This window comes from Emys orbicularis, chromosome 15 (genome assembly GCF_028017835.1).
Source record: "Emys orbicularis isolate rEmyOrb1 chromosome 15, rEmyOrb1.hap1, whole genome shotgun sequence".
NCBI lineage: Eukaryota > Metazoa > Chordata > Testudines > Emydidae > Emys > Emys orbicularis.
Window position 1 is genome coordinate 20556682 of NC_088697.1, and position 23003 is coordinate 20579684.

Genomic DNA, 23003 nt, shown 5'->3' on the forward strand with positions numbered 1-23003 from the left:
GGTGTCAGATACATCCTCTGTGACCTTGTGCAGATCATTGTGTGTGTCCCAGTTCTCAATCTTTACTATAATAATAATACTTTCCTGCTTTGCAGGGGTGTTGTAAAAATCAATCCATAAGTACCTGGGAAGCGCTGAGCTCCTGAAGTGGTGGGGGCTGTGTAATTACTTAGATTGAGAGAGAACCTTTACACTGGCTTTAATGGAAAGACTCACTAGAGGGAGAATTATGGTTAGTCATCTTTCCTATCGGAGTAGCAGCAGGAGGCCCCAATCAGGAAACAGGGCCCCACTGTGCCAGGGGCTGTACACACATAGTATGGAAAGACAGTCCCTGCCACAGAGAGATGTCAATCAAACATCTGATGAGACACAACAGGTGGACGCAACACACAGATGGAGGAAGCTCAAGTTAAGGATTATGATTAGTGTAACAAGCTGTGTTTCCGGCACACCAGCTGCCTATCTATGGAGTTGCAGGATCAGGCCCTTGGCTAGTTTGCGGCTGGCGTTTTGAGTGGGCCCAGTCCCAGTAAAGTCCTAATCTATCCTCTGCCAGATCTGCTCCTTCAGAAAGGAGATGCTTATTCGGGGGCTGTTTCTAATGAGTTCCTCACTCTCACAATAAAGGATTTTGTCTGTGTGCATTTAACAAAAAAAAGTCTTGCTCAGCGCTCTCCACATTGGAAATCTCACCCCTCCCAATTGTCTCTGCTTGGCAGCCCTGCCTTATAGAGAATAAATGGCCAAGAAAATACTCCGCTCTACACGTGTTTGCATTTTTCAGGGTGGGTGTTTTGGACGGCAATCCTGGCCGCACAACAATGCCGCTCTTGTTCTGCCTTGCGCTACAGAGCAAGCCTGAATAGATCTGTCTAAAATTATAAGCGGGGCAGCCCCTGGGCTCTGAGAGATCACAGGCCGCATGCTAGGCCTGAACAAAGACCCCGCTATTTCCTAACAATTAGCCCAGCTAAAAGGACATCTATCTCCCTCTCTTAGAGCTACCACGTGTCTCCAAGTCAGTCCATTGTAAGGCTAATTAAATAACACGCCTCTCTCCCCATGAGGGTCTCCTGATTAGCTTCTCTCAGCCCAGAAGCCTGGCCGGTACAAATGGGAAGGAGACAGCTGGTCTGCAGGGCTCTCCAACCCCAGTGGAAAGATCCTCACCCTTATTTATCTGTTATCACCATCACCACCAGTTACTTCAGTTTTTGAAATGTTTAAATCAGTAGAATGGAGCTCACAGGATACAGAGGTTTTAGGAGTACAAGATCATTTCACGTCCCTATCTGTCTGCCCACCCCCAGCCCCCATCATGGCTAGCTAGTAATAACAACAACATGCATGCCTGCCGCTCAGTGGCTCCAACTGGAGTTGGAGACACTCAGCGCTTCTGCAAATCAGACCCTTTGTATTCATACAGTCATAGATCATTGTAATTATCTAGTCTGACCTCCTGCATAGCACAGGCCAGGGAATTTCACCCAGCAATTCCTACATCCAGTTGCTGGTCAAGCCTAGAGTGTATCTTTCAGAAGATACCCAGTTGTGACATAAAGACGCCATGTGGTAGATTCTCCATCACATCCCTTGGTAAGTTTATCCAATGGTTAATTACCATCACTTAAAAAAAAAAATACCCTGCGCCTTATTTCAAATCTGAATTTAACTAGCTTTAGTTTCCAGCCACTTTGTTCTCTAGACTGAAGAACCTATCCAAAATCTTTCAACGCACTGAACATTTATTGATTAATCTTCACAAGCCCTTCTCAGGTGGGTTAATATTCCTATCCCTTTTTGATGGACAAGCAAACTGAAGCAGAGAGGTTAAATGACTTGGCCAAGGTAAATCTGTGGCAGAACTGGGATTAGAACTCAGGACTTCCTGATTCCCAAAACTATATTTATTCCTCTACATAGGTTTATATTGCATAAATCCCCTCCTATAAATGTTGGATATAGTTCCCCAAAAAGAGGATGTGTTTAATATCTATGTATACCTTGCAAACATTCTATGTTCTTCCTAGGAATAGAGTAGCCCCAAAATTATAGTAGCATGAGTAGATAGAAACCTGATCCTTCTCACATGGGTTTGCCATTGACCGTGACCGCAAAAGGATTGGATCCATAACCTGAGTACAATATAATATAGATAAAGACTCATTAGTGTTTTGGCATCAAGGGCAAGAGGGCAAAATATGTCTCTCATATAGAGAGGCCAACCTGGTCTGGATAAAATAAGAACTGACCTGAACCTTCACCCCAAATCCATCTTGAAACATTTTTGGCCTGTCAGGAAAGTTCAGATGATCTTTCTCCGCATGGTAGGAACACAGGAGCTGCCAGAAAAGTCGAGCCCATCGGCTCAGCAAGTCCAGCACGCTGTCTCGACTCAACTTCAATTCAGAATCACTAGAATGGGTCACGCAGAAGCAGAGCGGCCAAACACAATGTGTTCCTGCTCAGAATAAGGGGCGAGTTTCACTTTCTCCATCCATCGCCTTCCGCTTCTTTGGGGGAATTTGCGTTTACACATGAGCTAAAGCCCAGCAAACAAAAGAGCATAACACTGCTAAATCGCTCCAGATGTCCAACACCTCCCCCTACCATATCACACATGCTCCCCAGACCAAGGAGAAATACGGTTGCTTTCTGCCAAGTCTGTAGTCAGCATTAGTGGAGTGCATCCCCCTTGCCCCAATTAAATCATTATTTTCCATCCTTGGCCATTGAAATAGTTATTTTCACACCAACAGTGTATGGCTGGACAACCAGGAGGAGGGTCTGCAGACTAATGAGCTGATTTCCTGTGGACCTCCAGTTCCAGCCCTGGAACAGCTGGAGCTGCTAGTGTCATCAAACCTCTTTCCACACAAGTGAAGCAGTAAGATCCCAGATCCCAACTCTTGTCCTGGAGAGAAAGTGAGAGGAAGGAGATGGGGGAGGAGACAGAGCTTTGTTTCTGTTCTGGTGGGAACTTGACATGAAGTTAGCTCCTGTTTTCAAAACCCACACATCTCCCTTATTGCTCATGGCCCGTTCTTGACAGCCGTTGCTGCTGGAGCATGGGTGGGAAAGTGCTGAGGAGGTTTAGAGATGCTTTGCAGCTTGCCAGAAAAAATAATAATAATGAGTCTGCATGTGCTTGCACATATATATATGTGGGATTTTGTAGTAAAAGCACAAAGAATAACTTGTCACAATGCACATTGCTCTTCAAATCATACTTACTGTACCCTCTGCCAAATGCAAACGTTTTAGGTCAAATTACTGGGAGGTTTTCACTCGTCCAAATTTTTCATTGCAAGTGGTTAAGTGACTTGCCCAAAGCCAATAGCAGAGCTAGAGAGTAGCACCTCCTTCTTCTGATACCCAGTCCTCTATGGTAACCAGTAGACAGAGCTTCTCTGATCTAAGAACCCCTGAATTGTGGTGGGTTGAAAAGCACAGATCCAGGTCTGAACTTTGCAGCTTGAGTTCCTCCCTAATTCATCTCAAGAAATGGATCAAGAAGGAGAGAGCAGAAAGGTGCAACACATTAACCAGGGCCCCCTCTCACCCAGCCAGTGTCCTTTCTCTTGAGAGCTATGGGAACAGCTCCCTTAGCCACTTGATTAATAAGAGCCCAGGAGGAAAAGCCGTTTATATAACCTCCTCTTCTCTAAACTTCCTAAGTGCTTTAGAAAGTGGCTGCCCTGGAAACTCAAACTGGAAACTAAAAATATTATCTCTTCCATTTATAAACATCTAGAAAGCTAATGAAGTGAGGAGTGGCAGAGATGGGGAGTGGGATGCTGAATTCCTCTTGGCAAATGTGGGAAAGCCTTGATAAAACCATCTTGTTTCAGGTGGGCGTGGAGCGGAAAGCACAGCTGGAATTGTCTGATGTCACCATAAACTGGTGGCTAATGAACTATGAGAGGGCAGAAGAGGATTTCAGAAGGTTCCTTCTATTCTCAGCGGCTACAAAATTTGGAGGGAGATGAGCTGACTTGAAATGAAGTGAAATGACATTTTCAAGGCATTGTGCAAATTCATTCTCACCTGGACGTTTTAGCCCAAATGAAAGGATAAGTCAGCGGTTCTCAACCAGGGGTGGGTGTCCTCTAGGGAGTACATTTAGATGGTTGCCTAGTTTTACAACAAGCTACATAAAAAGCACTAGCAAAGCCAGCACAAACTGAAATTCCATACAGACGATGACTTGTTTATACTGCTCTATATACTATACACTGAAATGTAAGTACAATATTTATATTCCAATTGATTTATTTTATAAGTATATGGTAAAAATGCGAAAGTCAGCAATTTTTCAGTAGTAGGGTGCTAGAACACTTTTGTATTTTTATGTCTGATTTTGGAAGCAAGTATCATAGAATGATAGAATATCAGGGTTGGAAGGGACCTCAGGAGGTCATCTAGTCCAACCCCCTGCTCAGAGCAGGACCAATCCCCAACTAAATCTAGTAGTTTTTAAGTGAGGTGAAACTTGGGGGTATGCAAGACAAACCAGACTCCTGAAAGGGGTACAGTCATCTGGAAAGGTTGAGAACCACTGGAGTAGGTTTCCCAGGCTAGAAAATATGGAATGAATGTGATCCACAAATACTGGTGTGGAGACACACAAATTGCATGCATGAAAGAAAGATCCTTTCAAATGCTGTCTGATCTGAGATAGGAGGTCAATTCTTTCCATGCGTGGGTCACTCTCTTTAATCTGGTGCAGAGTTCCCCCGTGCAGGCTTGGTCTAGATAATCACTAGTTCAGAACCCTGGATTCAGATAGTCCTGTACTGTGGAGCAATTCGGATCCGTTCCTGGAATTTTAGAGCTGGTGGGAAGACAGGGTTTTGTTTCCGCAAAAAAAATAGAGAAAAAATTCATTCTTTTTTGGTTTTGTTGGCATTTTCCGTGGAAAACTCCTACTTTTTATGGCAATATCAAAAACCGAAACATTTGGTTTTCGGCCGAAACATGTTTGGTTTTGGGCATTCAGTTTATTGACAAAACACTGGAATTTTCCATAGAAAGCAGACACTCTGTGAAAAAATTTGTTGGAATCGAAGCCCCAAGTTTTCCATCAAAAAACAGTTTTGACAGATAATTTTTGAGCAGCCTTATGGATATTGGCAGCCTCGGGCCTCACTCTGATAAGAGCCTGGGGGTTGTATTCCCTGTTGCATTGCACCTTGTTTAGTCATTTAAACCAGTGCAGAGAGGGTGTAAACTGTAACCATTCGGATTTAGTAGTCTTTTTCACTCGCTGGCTCACCCACTGACCTGATGCATAACCTTGGACAAGTCACTGCCCCGTGCCTCACTTTCCCCTTCTGTAGAACATGGCTAATGATACCGACCTCCTTTGCAAAATGCTAATCAGAGCTGAAAGCACTGGAGTAGAGCTAGGTGTTATTACTAATATAAAATGACAACACATGGTACAGGGCAAATGAAGAAGAAGGAAAAATTTGCCTCATCCAGTCTGAGTTAAAAGTCCCAAGTGGTGAGACTTTCACCAATTCTCTGGGAGGCTGATCCAAAATTTCTCCTGACATATTCAAATTTTTCCTTCTTACTTTGCATCTAGTTAGCATAAAGCATTAAACATTTGGGGCCAGACTCTCCTTTGCCCTACTTCCTGTGTTGTCATTCACGTTAATAACATCACACTGCATTGCAACTGGCATGGGTTGACCTTTTCCATCTCTAGCATCTACAATTATCCCGACCTCATGGGCCTGGAAAACTGGGTTGAAATCTCACAACGTGAGATCCTTTCGTAAGATTTCTGGCACTGGCCAGGTCAGAAATCCCATCTGAACAGCCTCCCTCAAGGCATATCCTCACTTTTTTTCTATTCTCTTCTACTTCGATCCTTACACCTTGCCCACCACCATGAATGCCTTCGATCCTGTTTGAATTGTGGTGATGCAGAGACCACCATGACAATGAAGAATAAGAAGGAAGGGAAGGAGTTATCTCAACATTTTTGATTGGTGAAAAATAGTTATATATGATCTCGGGGGGGAAGGTTTGGGTTAGTTCTTATTTACCAAAACCAGCTTGCCCATCGCTAGTTGAGAGACATATTTTGCCCAGTCTTCCCTTTCCATGCAAATACTCTAATAACCATCCATTGTCATCACTTGAGATGTTTTCTAGGATGACATATTGTTGGTTATTCACTGTCTGTTGTGTCTGCATGTATATTTCCATGAAGAGCTTTATTGAACTCTTGTTCTTTATCCTGCTGCAGTTGCAGTCAATGGCAAAGTTCCCACTGAGCACATTTGGGCCGTTAATACTTTCATGCTGCACTAGAGTCAGATGCAGGCCCTTGAAGTCAATGGGAGATTTGCAAGTGACTTAAGTGGGGCCAGGATTTGGCCCTTATATTTTAAAGGATAGCTTCTGTCCTCATGTACAATTTGCACTGAAGTCAGTGGGAGTTGCCCATGCCTCCAAGAGCTGAATTTGGCCAGCATTTATGATTCCAATAGCCAAGAAGCTAATGTCACATGGACTCATGATGAAGGGTAGGGATGAAATTCAGATTTCACAAACCTCACAACTATTTTGTGGGTTCAAGTGCACAAAACATTTTAAGCCCAAGGGAGGGTCAATGTAATATACATCTATTTTTGAGCTAAAAGGAAGCCTCTGCTAATAGTGATGGTTGAGTGGGTTTTTATATGGGGTATGTCTACATGGTGATAAAAGCCCTGTGGTATGGCCTCATGCTTGCAGGGCGTGGGCTGCAGGGCTAAAAATCACTGTGTAGATGTTTGGGCTCAATCTGGAGTCTGAGCTCTAGGAACTTCCCTGGGTCCCAGAGGTCAGGCTCCAGCCCACGCCCGAATGTCTACACAGCAATTTTTTAGCCCCAGAGCCCAAGTCAACTGTCCCAGGCCAGCCACGGGTTTTTTATCCCTGTGTAGACATATCCATGAAGGCAGATAGACTGAAACCACTGATTTGTTCATGACCATTTGCTAACCTCCACATCCCAGAGGATGTGGAGGTTAGCAAGGCACAGGATTAAACCATGAACATTGGAAATATGGAATTGTCCTTTTAAGAAGTGAAATGTTTCAGCTGGTCTAAATGGCATTGACATTAATGGAGCTGCACCAATTCACACTAGCTGAGAATCTAGCGCTGTAATTATAACACAGCAGAGACGGCTTATAAAGCAAACTCCACCTGCAATCCCAAACCTTTCCCACGTCTAATAAGAGCCACCCCAGCATAAACACAACCCATTCTGCCGCTCTCCCATGGCTAAGAGCAATTGCCACACCGTCCCCTTCGCTTTCTATGCAAACTCTCTGCCCAAACCCTTCACACACACAATCTCGTTAGCCCACCCAACTGCTGGAGAGATGCAGCCTGCCTCCCTGCGAAACAGCTGCAAGGAGAGGAACAGTATTTAATCCATTGTGAAATATTCAACAGTCAACATGCTGCAACTTTACAAAGCCTTTTGATACTACTAAAAACCCACAAGGAAGGGCCCATCCTGTGTGCTGAAAAGCAGCTTTCCCGCAATTAGGCTTGCTATTCAAGAGGAGATTCGGTGTAAACTTTGGCACGTGTTCTGCAGACTGTGCATAGCTTCACGGGGATAGCCTATCAAGACTTTCTAGTGCCTTAGTATTGCTTAAGACATCTACCATGCAAAGGGGATTTTCTGCTTCGTGGGAGGGGAGGTTTGTCTATCCAACATTTTTTGGAAAGGGGAGGGAGCAAATGATTGAATACTCAGCATTTGTATAGCACCTTCCTTCACGGGGTCTGAAAGCACTTTACTAATGTTAATTAATTAAGCCTCCCAACACACTTGCAAGGTATTAATCCCACACACACATCTTCAGTAAGGAAAACTGAGGCACAGATAGGCTAAGTGACTTAGTCAAGCTCCTTCAGGAAGTAAGTGGCAAAGGGAAGAATCAAATCTAGGTCTCTCGGTCCAGTGTTTTCACCACAAGAGAATCTTTCCTTCTTGACAGGATCATAGAAGCAAGAGAGAAAACAGCCATGAGGGCAGAGACCTCAGCTGAATGTATCTGCCAGCTACTTTGGCCAACAAGGAGCTGCAGAATGTTCTTTCCAATTGAATTATGAGCCCTATTCAAGCGGCAGGGTTGAAGAGGGACAAGGTTTAGTGAGCAGGCAGAAAGCACAGTAAAAACCCAATATTCCTATCTGGGCTATCTATAGAAGGCGAGAAACCCAATTTGGAGAGCACAAGATCCAAAGATGAGACTGAACTAAAACCACACATAGGACTTACCCTAAACTTTGGGAAGATCTGGGCAGGGTCCTTTTGCCACCAAAAAAGGAGCCAAAATCCACATCTAAGATATGGAAGTTCAAAGTCATTTGGGTACCTTCATGCCATTATTACTGGCATTCACATACCTCTGCAATGCTGGGATCCAAACAAGGCCAGAAATCAGAAGAACCAGCATGGCAGTGGATAGGACATTACATAAGGAGTCAGGAGACCTGGGTTCTACTCCCCCCACCCTCCCACTGACCTGCTGTCCAAGTCACTTCTGCTCAGTTTCCCCACCCTTACAGTGCAAGCTCTTTGGGGGCTGGGGCTGTCTCTTAGTATAATTGCACAGTGCCTAGCACAATGAAGGTCCAATCTGGACTGGGATCGCTAGGCCCTACAAATAATTATACAAACCCAAAACAGCACAAGAACGCCTGCTCCCATGACATTTCCAGCCCAGTTTTGCAGACTCAAGGCATTCAAATAGCTCAGATAAGACGCAGAGAGGCATCTAAACTCGGGTGCTTATCTGAGCTGGACACCAACTCCAAACCTTTCGAAATCTGCCCAACACTAGTATCCACATGGAATTTAGTTTGCATTCAAGCCCTCAATCCCCTCTAAGCTGTGGTAACACATACTTATTCGGGGGCATTCTTGAGATAGCAAGGGGGAAGCCTGGTGACTCTGCCGTTCTCCATCACACTGCTCTCTTGGGATGTGCTGCAATATAGTGGTGGCATTGAAAGGGGATGGATGATGGTTTAGGGGACCATAGGTGGAACCTTTCACCACTGAATCACTGATGTAAATCTGGCCAAGATCAGTAGCAGTTGCACTTTGTTATAGTCAGGGCCGGCTCTGGCTTTTTTGCCGCCCCAGGCAAAAAAGCCTCCGGCCGCCCCCCCCCGGGGGGGGGGGGCGCAGCCTGGGGGGGGGGCAAAAAAGCCTCTGGACGGGGGGGGCGGAGCCGGGGGGGGCAGCGAGTCCCAGCGGGGGCTCCGCTCTCCCGCCGGGGGGAGGGCGGCCGGAGCCCCGGGGCGAGGGTGGCGAGCCCCGGCGGGGGCTCCGCTCTCCCCCCGGCGGCCGGGGGCAAGGCGGGGGGGCGGCCGGAGCCCTGGGAGGAGGGCGGCGAGCCCCGGCGGGGGCTCGGCTCTCCCCCCGGCGGCCAGAGCGCCGGGGGCAGGGCGGCGAGAGGGCGGGGAGCCCCGTTGGGGGCTCGGCTCTCCCCCCCGGCGGCCAGAGCGCCGGGGGCAGGGCGGCGAGCCCCGGCGGGGGCTCGGCTCTCCCCCCGGCGGCCAGAGCGCCGGGGGCAGGGCGGCGAGAGGGCGGCGAGCCCCGTTGGGGGCTCGGCTCTCCCCCCGGCGGCCAGAGCGCCGGGGGCAGGGCGGCGAGCCCCGGCGGGGGCTCGGCTCTCCCCCCGGCGGCCAGAGCGCAGGGGGGAGGGCGGCGAGCCCGGCTGTGGCCCCGCTCTCCCCGGCGGCCCGAGCGCCGCGCCGCCCCCCTCCAGGTGCCGCCCCAAGCACCAGCTTGGTTGCCTGGTGCCTGGAGCCGGCCCTGGTTATAGTGATCTGGCTGGATAGTCAGACATGATCTCTGAGACTGTTTTGAGTAAAAGAAGGTTTCCCAGGATTATCATTGAAAAGATCGTGTCTCCTAGATTTAAAATAAGGTCTTGGGTTTTGCTCCTGCACTGGTCCTCACAAAATATTAAGGATGGGGAGGACAGAGAGTCATGTTGCAAAGCACAGGGCTAAGTCTTAAGAGACCTGTACTCAGTTCCCAGCTCTACTGCAGACTCCGTGTGCTCTGTGACACATAGGCTGGGATTTCCAAAGCATAAGAACATAAGAGCAGACATACTGGGTCAGACCAATGCTCCAGCTAGCCCAGTATCCTGTCTTCCGACAGTGGCCAATGCCAGGTGCTTCAGAGTGAATGAACAGAACAGGGCAATTATCAAGTGATCCATCCCATCATCCAGTCCCAGCATCTGGCAGTCAGAGGCTTAGGGACACCCACAGCATGGGACTGTGTTCCTGACTATCTTGGCTAATAGCCAAAGATAGACCTATCCTTCAGGAATTTATCAGATTATTTTCTGAACACAGTTATATGTTGGCCCTCACAACATCCCCTGGCAATGAGTTCCACAGGCTGACTGTGCGTTGTGTGAAGAAATACTTCCTTATGTGTGTTTTAAACCTGCCACCTATTAATTTAATTGGGTGATCCCCGGTGCTTGTGTTACATGAAGAGATAAATATTACTTCCTTATGCACCTTCTCCACACCATTCATGATGTTACAGATCTTTATCATGTCCCCCCTTAGTCATCTCTTTTCTAAGCTGAGCTGCCCTGGTCTTTTTGATCTCTCCTCTCTATGGAAGCTGTTCCATTCCCCTAATCACTTTTGTTGCCCCTCTCTGTACCTCTTCCAATCTGAATATCTTTTTTGAGACGGGGTGACCAGATCTGCAAGCAGTATTCAAGGTGTGGGCATCCCATGAATTTATATAGTGACATGATGATATTTCTGTCTTATCTATCCCTTTCCTAATGGTTCCTAACATTCTGCTAGTTTTTTTTTTTTTTTTTTTTTTTTTTTTTACTGCCGCTGCACATTGAGTGGATGTTTTCAGAGAACTATCTATGATGACTCCAAGTTCACTTTCTTGAGTGGCAACAGCTAATTGAGACCCCATCATTTGGTACGTATAGTTGGGATGATGTTTTCCAGCATGCATCACTTTGCATTTATGATGCCTGAGTTTCATCTGCCGTTTTGTTGTCCAGCAAGCTAAGGGAGTGAGGTCCCAAACTCTGTGGAGTGGGCTGCCTAACTTCCTTGGGCTTTTTAGAAAATCCCAGCTATAAACTCTCTGACTCAGTTTCCCATCTGTTAAATGAGGCTAATACTTCCCTAGCTCCAGGGATGTAGAGGGGATAAACAGATTATTCCAGAGAGCTGCTCAGATCCTCGGGTGATGGGTGTCAGGTGAGTACCTTGCTAGAGTTTGCAGGTAGTATACAATTGCCTAATGTTATTTATTAATTTACAATGATTAATTGAGTTTGAAACGCTGTTTCTTTTAGAAATTTATCTGTACCGTCCCTTTTATGCAGAGCACCACTAACACCTGTCCATTGATAGGAGCTAGCTTCAGGACCACAAACGACATGGGAAAGGTCCAACTGCAGAGTTAGAGGCAATCGCTCGAGACCTACTGGAAAATTTGGTCCAAAGGGTGTGTGAATCAGTCATACGAACCCTACTCATTGTTATTAGTATAGCAGTAGCACCTAGTCGCGGCCCAGGCCCCCACTGTGCTGGACGCTGTGCAAACACACAACAAACATACGGTCCCCGTCTCAACGCATTTACAGTCTAAGTATTCATAATCTAATGACTCATTTCTCCTATGCAAAAATCTTCCAGAATTTAAAACTAAGAGAGTTCTATGGAAGTTGAATAGGACCCTGCAATCTTATTGATTCTAACGGAGAATGATCTCCTCTCTATAGGTTTTTGGAACCACTCTATCGAATTCTAAAATAGAGAGATCAAATTTGCTGTGAAATTCCAGAAGGTGGTCCATAAACCTTGTAGAATTTAGTAGGAAATGATAACTTCTCTGTTGGATTTTTGTAAAAGGCCCGCCATTTCAAGGGTTAATATCGAATGCAGCCTCCTGCCTCTTCCCCCCCCCCTCCTCCCCCTTTGCTCGCTGTATCCCATTCTGGCTAGAAATCGGGGGGGTGGGGAAGAAAAGAGGGAATGTTTGAGCAAACTCAGAGTTTTCCCCGTCTCACCATCACTCAGCTGTGGTGGCAGCACTGGGGTTAACCGCGGAGGAGCCCTGTAATGCAATGATTTCTGGTTTATTTCAGCAGGGGAAGCGTGTCCCTGCCTGATTAGGCCGATGGTTTCCTCTTTTCCCATAACCTCCAGACCCCCATGGCCGGAGTGTTTACTTTCTGAAATAAAAAATCTGCTAGTGTTTTTCTTTTTCAGGGCATGTGTATTTTGGGAGGATTTGGGGGCGGGGGGGAAGTTGAATGGGATGGGAGGTTTGCACACACCTCCCCTCTCTCTTCCCCACCCCCAGCTCTTATCCAGCTGCAGCCTCTGAGCGGAGACTTCTGGCCTCAATGTAAAAGAGCAAGCAAGAAAAACGTATTAATGAGGGAGTTCAGTCTCCTGCTTCAGCAGCTATAAACACAGTGAACATCTGGAGGGATGGGGGGGTGCGCTCCATTCTGCCAGGAGCTGAAGGAAACAGGCTGTTTTTCCAGGGTTCCAGCCCCCACGCTCCCCACCTCCCCTACACACACGCACACACACACACACTCCTCCCCTGCATATCATCCAGCCAACCATTTCCATTCAAAGATAAATTAAAGAGGGAGATTTGCTGGAAAGCTCTTGCTGGCCCTGTTCGGATGGCACTATGACAGGACTAGACAGCAGAGTCTACTTCAAGCCCTGTTCAAAGTTGGGCTTAAGAGCAGGCTAGCCCTTGGCCCACCCCCTCCACCCCACTCCTTCCCCCTAAGTTCAAAGTGAAGCACTCAGGTTCAAAGACCTTGCCAATAATTCTCTTCTCCCCATGACCCACCAGGCCCCTGCCTCATTCTGCAGGCCAGAGAGGCAGGAATGGCTCATATGAGGCCTATCTGAAGTAAATGCAAGCTCTGAACCTTCGGAGACTGACCGCATCCCGAGACAGAATGCGTCTTCCATGGTAACCCTCAAGAGCTTTGTGGCAGCATCTCCCAGCTTGTTGCTTATCTGACCCAATGAAGATCTTTACTCCTTCTTTCCTACACGACTCTCAGTTCAGCTAATTTCCCTGCAGCCTCTTTACAGGCTATTTAAGACAGTGGCTAGAGCTGCTGGTCACCTTTTTGCCAAGGTCTTCGTGCTTCTCTCTGCAAGTCTCCCAGCAGCATCCCGGGGCATCTCTGTCACTAGCTTTTAGAGTGCACAACATGCCTCACAGACTGGAAGCTCTGGACATGGAAAGAGATCCCTCTCGCCCGTTCCTCTGGTGGCCATTTAGACCAGGACAGGTTTTTTCAATCACTGGTCTAACTCTTTAATACCACTGTTCAATGCACTTCAATGGCTGGGCCACAGAGGAAATGAGTCTACTACTGCTACTGCATGAAGGAGTTGCTCCTTCAGCTCCAACGATTAAAGCCTTTATGCTGGATGTCCCAGGCTCAATCCCTGGTGGTGACCTAGTACAAAGGGCTCTTGAATCTCATCAGGCAAGAGACAGGATTTTCCAGACTCAGACAAGAAACAAATAGAAAAGCAAAACCCTGGATTTTTATCAACCCGCTGCTTAAATGAAAATAAACCTTCAGTGTGCACATCGGCACCGTCTTATAGAGGGGATACATGGAGGTGGAGCCAGGCAGTTTCCCCACTTTCTTGCCTCCAGAGAGATTCAAAAAGTGCTTTCCACATGGACTTGCAAAAATTATAGTCTCAGGGTGCGGAGCGACTCATATAGGGTCCAGAATGCCCTGAACTCCCACTGATATAAAAGGCAGGTGGGGGCGTCTCAACATGGCTCATAGAATGCTCACCCCTTGCAGGATCTGGCCCTAAGTAGGGGAGATCAATTACTTCACCCACCTCTGGGGTGAAACGTAACACTGCACAACGACTCAGCACATGGAGTGGAGCATGATTCCCTGTCCCCCTAATGCTGCAGAGGGGATTGAGAGGTGGAGTGCAATTACTTAGCTGGATTTGAGCCACAGCACCAGGGCTGAGAGCCCGGCCTTCGCTCACAGTGCCGTGGGAGGTTTAGCGACCACAAACGGTCCATGGTTTTATGATTCAGCTGAAAGGAACAGAAGCGCCCTCTCTCTTCGCTGTTGGGACAGAATAAGTGCCCCTTAATGGAGAGAACTGTGTCTGTTCTCCACTAACTCCAGAGCCTCCATTTGGAGCAGGCAGTGTGATGCAATGAAGTTCCCAGCCAATGCGACATCATGGGGGTGAAGGGGTCCAATGAAACCAACTCCAGTCAGGTTATAAACAGAAGCAGACTCTCAGGCTGTAGCTGTCGTGAGGGGCTGCATTGACTCAGGCTGGAGGATGATGAGAGACCGAGGCAGAAAGGGTCCATTCATTCATCCATCCATCCATCCATCCCTCCCCGGCTCCCGTTAAGGGCCCTGGGCTGGGCTGCTGCAGACAGGGTGGCAGTGAATAAAGAGAGGGTGTGGGGGGGCGGGGGGAGAAAGGAGGCGGGAGAGTAAGACAGTGAGAGATGGGACAGCTGTGCAGGGAATTTCACGCAAATACACTCCCTTCATTTAGTCTAGTAGCGAACAAATATCCTCAGCTCCCATCTCCCCTGCCCTTAGTCCAACCTGTCTTCCTTGGATGCCCCTTAGGTTTCTCTCTGCCCCATTCCACCCCACCCCCTCTGCTGGAGGGGTGGCGGAAGGGATGGTCCAGTGGAAGCCCTGCCCGAGGGTGCCTGAGAACTGCTGTCGGGGCACCCAGGCACACGCAGATGTGCTTTCCCTGTGAAAAGAAGCCCATTCATCTCTGCAGAGAGAGTGCGGGGGAGGCAGCGGCATTTGGGGGCGGGGAGGGGCAAGTGTCAGTGGAGGCTGAGAAAGGGAAGGAGGCTGCTGTTAAAAATAGGATAAAAGAACATGGAAAAATGCAGAGCATTTTTTTTTTAAGCGTCACTTCGAAAATGTGCTGCAGCTGGAGAAGCCATTGGGGGCTGAGTGAGCCATGCTGGCCTTCACTCCCCTCCTCCTCCCCCCCCCCCCCCATCCCCCTTCCTCTGAGAGAGGGCCTGGAAAACAGCCCAGAAAATGCACACAAAGAGAGCCTTCCTCTGGGGAACTCCACTAGAGATCGGGGGGGGGGGGAAGAGGGGGGCACGACAGGGCAGGTTTCACAGCAAATCTGGAGCCACGGAGGCAGGATCTTTGTGGGGGAGTCCTCACAGTCCCCAGTCACCCAGCTGAGAGCAGCCCCGGTGAATTTATTTCTCATTCCTGAGCCATAGGCCCTGCCTCTGCCTGATTCTGAGTGAAGATCACAGCGAAGTGTGTGAGTGAGAGAGAGAGAGAGAGAAATTGGGGGTTCCTCCTTGGTCCTGGGAGGGACAATACATGACATTTTGCCAGCCATTAAGACTAGGCCCCCACTTGCATTCAGCATTGAGTTCTACAAGGCAAGAAGAGTTTGAACTTGGGTTAGTACCTATCACCTCAGATCTAGCTTCTTGGATTCTAACAAGTAGGTGCCACAGAAGTACCATTGCACTGGCCTGGCTCTGGCCAGAGCTCAGCTGGTGGAGCAGTTTCTATGGGTCTGCCACAGCCAGCTAACTTAGAGCAGCCAGGGACAATTTCACACTCCGGCAGCCCTATAAACAGGGGTCGGGAAGGTGGCACAGAGACAGCTTGTCCCACCCTTGCTGCGCCAAGCACGAGCTCCGGTCTGCGGAGGATTCAGCCCAGGAGCAGCAGTTGGGAAGAAGATAACAACAGACGGCTTGGTAGCATGCAGTGGTCACACACACCATGTGGGGTCACACACTGCGCTGTTGTAGCCCCCCCAAGTCCGATCGATCAGGAAAAGAGGGTTTCTGATTGCCTCAAGGGTTGCACAAGACAAGACCTGGAACCCAGTGCAACAGTCAGGAGGCTGTTAGTGAGATGAGGACTGGCTCCAGGCAGCTGGGCAAGGGCACCCTTCTGAAGCGTCACATCCTCACCCCATTAATTGCGTTGGCTTCCTCTGTACCTGATGTACCAGAACAGCTGAGTGATTTGGGGAGGGCAGGTGGAGGGAGGGGGGAATGAAGAGGCTGGTTTGGATGAAGCAGCTCAGCCTTTATGAAAGATGAACCTGCACCAAACCGTTGGAGTTCCCATCTGAGCACAAAAGGGCAGATTGACAGACACAGCGGGAGTTACAGCAAGTCTGACTAGAGAGCAGGGAGAGAGATTTCCAGGCCAGTGTGGCAGGTCCGAGAAACATTCAGGGACTCAGCAGAACATTTCAAGCCAACCATCAGAGCGTTTTGAGTAGGTGTGGCAAAATTCCATTTTTATTTTCCTAATGGCGGCAGATGTTTAAGTATTTTTTTCTATTTTTATCTATTTAGATTTTGGGGGGGGGGGAAATCAGACAATGGGAGAGTCAGAATCATTTGAATCTCGATGTCTACTGTCTTTCAAGAGTTAAAGCTTTATAACTGTTAAAACACAAAATGATCAACATCATCTGTCAAAATATACAAAGCAAATATCCTAAAGACAAACTCTAATTTTCTAAAGCAGCATTTTTCTTATTTAGCCCATCTGTAAATGGAAATATTTTTTCATTGGTGTGTGTGTGTGTGGTGAAAAATGACATTCATCAATAAAAATCTAATCCTTCAAAGCCTATGTATGAGGCTCAAAGCCTTTATCCTGCCTCCCCCGCATTCATGGTGGACAGTCCCTTTTATGCAAGTAGCCTCATTGGAAACAATGGGACCATTTGCATAGTAAGGGGGGCAGAATCTAGCTCTCAGTAGTTATTTCTGTCACCTCCTAGGCTAGGTTTTATTCTCATTTACTGCTGAACAAACAGGGGACCCAGGCCCATTGTCCTCGGCAATTTAATGAAGTGATGCTAACGTATGATCTATGGTGGGACACACCTCGCTGTTAGGATCTGTTGAATGCAGCACAAAAAGATTCATGAAAATTTCCTCTTCCTGAACTAAAGTAATTTCAGCCGACACTCCCATTAAGAACAGGATTATTTTACCACTAAATCAAATAAACCTGTGTATAATGGCAGAGCCTACTGAAATATCCCTAGCTACAGAAGATGCTGCCAAGAATATTTCAGTTCTCAAATCTGAATATTGCCCTCAGATCTGGTTCTCTCCAATAGTTTTGTGCTACTCCTGGCACCAGGCTGACAACTGGGGAGACTGAAGGCATCTTTCATTCCACTGAACAGTATATCTTGAGCAATGGTAGAGCAAGATTCCACCTCAACTTACCCCTCTAGGGGTCACATGCTTCCAAACCACACGCCCATCATCTGCAGAGCTGGATAAAGTGCTGGGGGAGAGGGGGGGATTTCTGGGATGTGTGGAGGCCTCTCAGTTCGGCCAGGGGCCACTGCCATTTCACACAGAGCACAGCAGAGGGTTGCTAATGCCTAGCTTCATACCGGTGACCTAGAAAAGTGAAGGGCTCTGTATCCTATTGAGAGTCCCTGGAGCCACATAACAATGATGAACCAGATTAGGACAAAGGCAGAAGCTAGCTTCTTCTGCAGAGAGACAGTTCCATTCCTCAAAAATAACAGGAGTACTTGTGGCACTGGCTGCCTGAATCCTGAATGAGAATTTGACTGATCCAAACCAAAGTCTCAGACAGAAACTGGGCAAGGCCCCCATCCCCTCACAGGGATCCCCAGTCCACCCTGCACTTGGTTGGGCTAGTCATACCATGAAGACAGCACTCAGCTGGCATCAAGTGATACCTCCACTCCTGCATCTGTTCAGGATGCAAGGGGAGCCAATTCCCAGGGGCCTAATCCTGCCAGGTGCAGAGAACCTCGTGCAAAAGCAGAGCACCCTCATCTCCCACCAAGGCAGGAAGGCTCAGGCCCCTGACACTGCAAACATTTACACTGTTAAATCACCTTTCTGATGGGCCACAATGCGAGTAGAGATTTAGTTTATCTGACTCCCACTTGCCCACCTTTACTGCAAGACCCCGGATTTGGATCCTTCTCCACCACTGCGGGTTTCCATGCACCAGGGGACAGCTTGCTAGAGCTGTTTTCCCTTTTCATTTGGGGAATGTAATGCTTATAGAAGAGAGACAGAGAGCCTGGGCTAGTCACATAATGAGCTGGCAAGTGTCTTGGAGGTATCGACACAGTAAATACATCTCAGTCCTGCAGTGCCATTCCACTGCCCCGCACCGTCCACTTCCTTCAATGCACCTTACCCTAAACCTGCGGTTCCAATCCTGCGCCTCCCCTTACCCCCAAACACACCCCTCAGTCTCAACCTGCATCCTGCTATTCCAGTCTTCAATCCTGAGCTACACTCCACCCTGCTACTCCACTCCTAGAGCTCCCACCCAGCTCTGCCAAGGCCCCTTCTATTACATCAGCCCAAGGGAATTAACTCATCTTATGGGCCTCACTGCTGACCTGGAGCATGCCCTGAAATTTCAGTCCTAGGCCCTCAAAGGCCTCTGCTACTGTACTTCATTCCTCAGCAAACACTTGATTTTCCCCTCACCTGAGCAGATAGAGCAAGTGGTGCAGTAGATGCGTTACACCTGGGAAAGTTCACCACGGATTTAGGACGAGTCGTTCACTTTAAGGCTCTCAACCAGAGAAGAACAAACCTGTCCTGACACTCTGCACAAGAACACTCCGCCCAGCTGCAGCAAGTTACGCTCTCGCATCTTTGTGACGCAAAAAGAGCGATCAACATTCCAGTTGCAAATTCTTGCATTTTTTTTTTTAAACATAACCCCTCCTCCCATCCACCCCCTCCCATGTTTATGGTCCAGTTAAACTCCAAGTCACGCTTTCCCCTATTCATATCACTCCATAATCTTATCTGACTTAGAGCGCAGTGTAAATAAACTCTCTCTAGCATCAAAGGCAAAAATTCTTCTGTTAGTGCAAGCGAGCCTGAAACTTTTAGCAAAGCTGCAGTTTTGTATCACAAAGGGACATTTTTACACTTTGGTTTTCCTTCTGTTTCTTTTATCAACACGAGGACCATCAAAACAAAATAGCCTCCTCTTCATAAAGAGATTAGAAGACAGTGGAGGACTTGTATGTGTAACCAAAGTGCAGAAGAGCAGAAATGAAAGTGCAGAGCGATATATACAAATAAGGGTTTCCTCTCAAGTAAAATTAGAAACTCTTCAGACCATAAAGGCAAGACAGCATAAAAGAAAAAAAAAAAAAGCCAAAAAGTAGATTAAATTAAAGTACAGTAGAGAGACTTGAAGAGAAGAATCCCCTACAGATTATCAGAGGTCCTGCCAGGGGAAATCAGATTTCTTTTACAGATACTGCCCCATTAAGGGCTGATCTAAAGCCCACTGAAGTCAATGGGAGTTTTTCCATTGATTTTGAACAGGCTTTGGATCAGGCCTTGAGTAAAGCTTATGCTCAAATAAATTTGTTAGTCTCTAAGGTGCCACAAGTACTCCTGTTCTTCTTGCGGATACAGACTAACACGGCTGCTACTCTGAAACCTGCAGCTGTGATATTCCACAGACCCTGTTGGAGGATTGGGGGGCTGGGTCACAGGTACTCTGCTCCCCCAAGAGTACACTCTCGCAGAGAAGAGGGGAAACACAGAACTTTTCCAGATTACGGATTTGCCAACGTTTGAGTACATCCAAATGTCGCGAGGACAGATTTTGTCAGAGCAGAGAACCGGTCAGACAGTCATGGTCAGACCAGTCACCCCCAGAGTTGAGTGAATATCCAAATTAAGAAACGAGGAGAATATTCACTTGCATACAAAAGGGAATTTTAGTCCAGCCGCATTCACAGCCTGCCTCCTGCTAACATACCAAGGCTTGAGCTTCACTACCACGACTGCTGGCAAAAAAAAAAAAAGAGAGCAAACATTTTTAGTTGAAATGCTTGAATATTTGCCAAGAATGAATTTTGAATTATACACTTGATTGTAAAATTCAGCAGTTCGGTTGCATTGTTTTGTTGCATTAATCATGTCGTTTCATTGCTTTTCCCTGAACAGCCAGCCAGTTTATGTAACTAACAGTGGGTGAAAAGGACAGAGGGCCAGCACAGGCCCTGTGTAGGTTTCAGTGCTGCATAACACGTGATAGGCTTACATGGGACATAAATGATGCAATAACCTCATATTGGCTTTCTGCCCAGGGGTCACTTTCGCCCAGCCTGAATTTTATTTTAAGTGCTTATTTGGCCCTGCATTACCATAGTATGTGAACATCTGCCTGTCTTTAATGTATCTATTCTCATAACCCCCTTGGGAGGCAGAGCAGTGCTATTATCCCCATTTTACAGATGGGGAAACTGAGGCACAGAATGACTAAGTGATTTTCCCTGCTGTGCCACAGACTTTGTGTAACCAGGGCTGCCAAGTCCTAGAAAAGTGCTCTAACCCAGTGGTTCTCAAAGCCGGTCCACCACTTGTTCAGGGAAAGCCCGGGCCGGGCCGGTTTGTTTACCTGCCGCATCTGCGGGTTTGGCCGATCGCGGCTCCCACTGGTCGCGGTTTGCCGCTCCAGGCCAATGGGGGCTGCGGGAAGCGGCGTGGGCCGAGGGATGTGCTGACCGCCCTTCCCGCAGCCCCCATTGGCCTGGAGCGGCGAACCGTAGCCAGTGGCAGCCGCGATCGGCCAAACCTGCAGACGTGGCAGGTAAACAAACTGGCCTGGCAGGGGCTTTCCCTGAACAAGCGGTGGACCAGCTTTGAGAACCACTGGTCTAACCCACTGGAAACTCCTGCCTCTTTGCAAGTATTCAGGTTGAACATGCAATCTGAGATTCACATTGTGTCGGTTAGTGACATGAGACAGAACAAATTGCAGACATGACTGTAGTATTCCCAGTCTGAACAATCTGTACAGCAAGAATTAGTCACTGATTAAATTTGTAATGACTTTCAAATTATGAATAAATTGGAGAATCTCATGCCGTTTGAGGATGGCAAAAAAGCTAAAAATGGTGATTGCATGACACTGTAATACAAGTTAAGACCCGCAGTCAGGATAACAGCCCCATGGAGCTAGGTGCTGTACAAACACTTGGTCTCTTGTCTCTTTCTAACTCGGGCTCAGCTTCACAAGCCTGTGAAAAAGAGGTAGGTGCTTCCAAGCCACAGAGACACGGTGGTGGGGAAGACACCCACTGATCACTTAGTGGTTTGACACTTTTACCTGGAAGGTCCACCTGATTTTCGGGGTTATTTCTGTGGAAGTCTGGCCTCCTGAAGTCATGTTCTAGGGACAGCAATTAGTATGGTATCACCTAAGAACCTCAATCATTAATCAAGCCCCCACTGTTCTAGATGCTGGTCAGACAATAAAAAACAAAGACGATCCCTGCCCCCCAGAGATCAGAAGCTTTTGGACAGACAGGACACACGTGGACGAGACAGACAGATGGAGCAGGGGGGATAAGAGCCCCACAAAGCGAAGAATTTGGTAGTAAAGTTGGAGTCACCGCTCATCGCTTAGCCGGACAAGATCAGATTGCGAACAGCGGATAGGCACGATGGTACATGGGAGGGCTCACCCCTTTAGTGGGACTACAACCTTCCCCTCTGAGGTAGTTGCAACACATGGTTCTGAACTAGGGGGGAGGAGGAGAAAGACTTCGGTCCTAGCTGGAGAATACTTTCATTCACAAAAAAGGAAACCAAGACCTTTGGCTCTGAAGCCATCTTAAGGAAACGCTGCTGAATTTAATAATATTCCCTAGCTCTTATGTAAATTTTCATCAGCAGGTATCAAAGAATAGGAGGTCAGTATCATTATCCCCATTTTGCAGATCAGGAAACTGAGGCACAGGGGAACTCACCCAGCAGGAGAGCCAGGAATAGACACCATGTCTCCTGAGTCCAAGTCCCATGCTCTAGCCACCTGGCCACACTGCCTTCTTATTGCCTCTTTAGTGGCATTCACCAATTATTCCGCATACCATCCCCAAGAGGTCATCCACATTTTATAGATGGGGAAAACTAGGGCACAGCATCATTAACGTGACACTGGGATTAGAACTCAGGAGCCCCAGGGTCCCACTCCTGTGTACAAAAACAATCTGCGAGGAAGTCAGTCCAGGTGGAGGATGGGCCAACTTTGTTAACCAGGCCCAGAATCACAGAGGATGTGACCAGCTGTTCATATTCAGCTTGCTCCTCAGTGCACAATCCCCTTTGCAGTCAGCAAAGACCCCATGAGGATCCTGTAGCTGCGAGGCCTGGAATTCCATCCAGCATGGAACAGAAGTGCATGTACATACTAGAGCATACCTGGCAGACACACCCCTGCAGTCACCTCCAGCAACATCACTTCACAGGAGGCCAAATCCTTGCCCTACCATTCCTCTACGTCACAAGAGACAGACTCCATAGTAAGCTACACAGATGGCAAGGGGGAGAATAGAACCCTGTCTCCCCACACACAGGCCTCTACCTCTTGAGCTAAAAGGAGAATCTCTAATTGGTCTAAGTAATACTAGGGCTTTTATCTTTGTAGGCCTATCGCCACTAGAGGGAGACAGTCACAAGTTTAATGTTCACTCCAGAAGAGGGCAGCAAGACAGACTCACGCAAGACATAGTATTGTTATTACACACACTTTTTAAGCAGGGTGGCTGTGCCTGCCCCCACCCCCACCTTTTGAAAACCTGAACTCAGCAGGGACACGACAATGGGACAGACAGGGGGTTCAGCCCCTGTCTGTCCCATTGGCCCCTGACCAGAGGTGGCTGGCATGACGGAGGGCAGCAGTGCCAGATTTCAATGAATGACACTGCAACCTGCTGCTTGCCTCTCTCTTTCCCCCCACCACACACACACACACTCTTGCAGTCCTGGAACCCCTGTTAGAGGCTCCATTGAGCTAGGCACCGTACAGGTATTTCAGCAAGAAAGTAAGCCCCTGTACCAAAGAATTTACAATCTTATATCA

The 23003-nt window shown here is 47.8% G+C and overlaps 1 protein-coding gene across 2 annotated transcripts in view; it reads right to left on the bottom strand.

The window, feature by feature from the left end:
• ETS1 (ETS proto-oncogene 1, transcription factor) overlaps positions 1 to 23003 on the bottom strand; it is a 105300-nt gene that overhangs the window by 76000 nt on the left and 6297 nt on the right. The window lies entirely within an intron of this gene.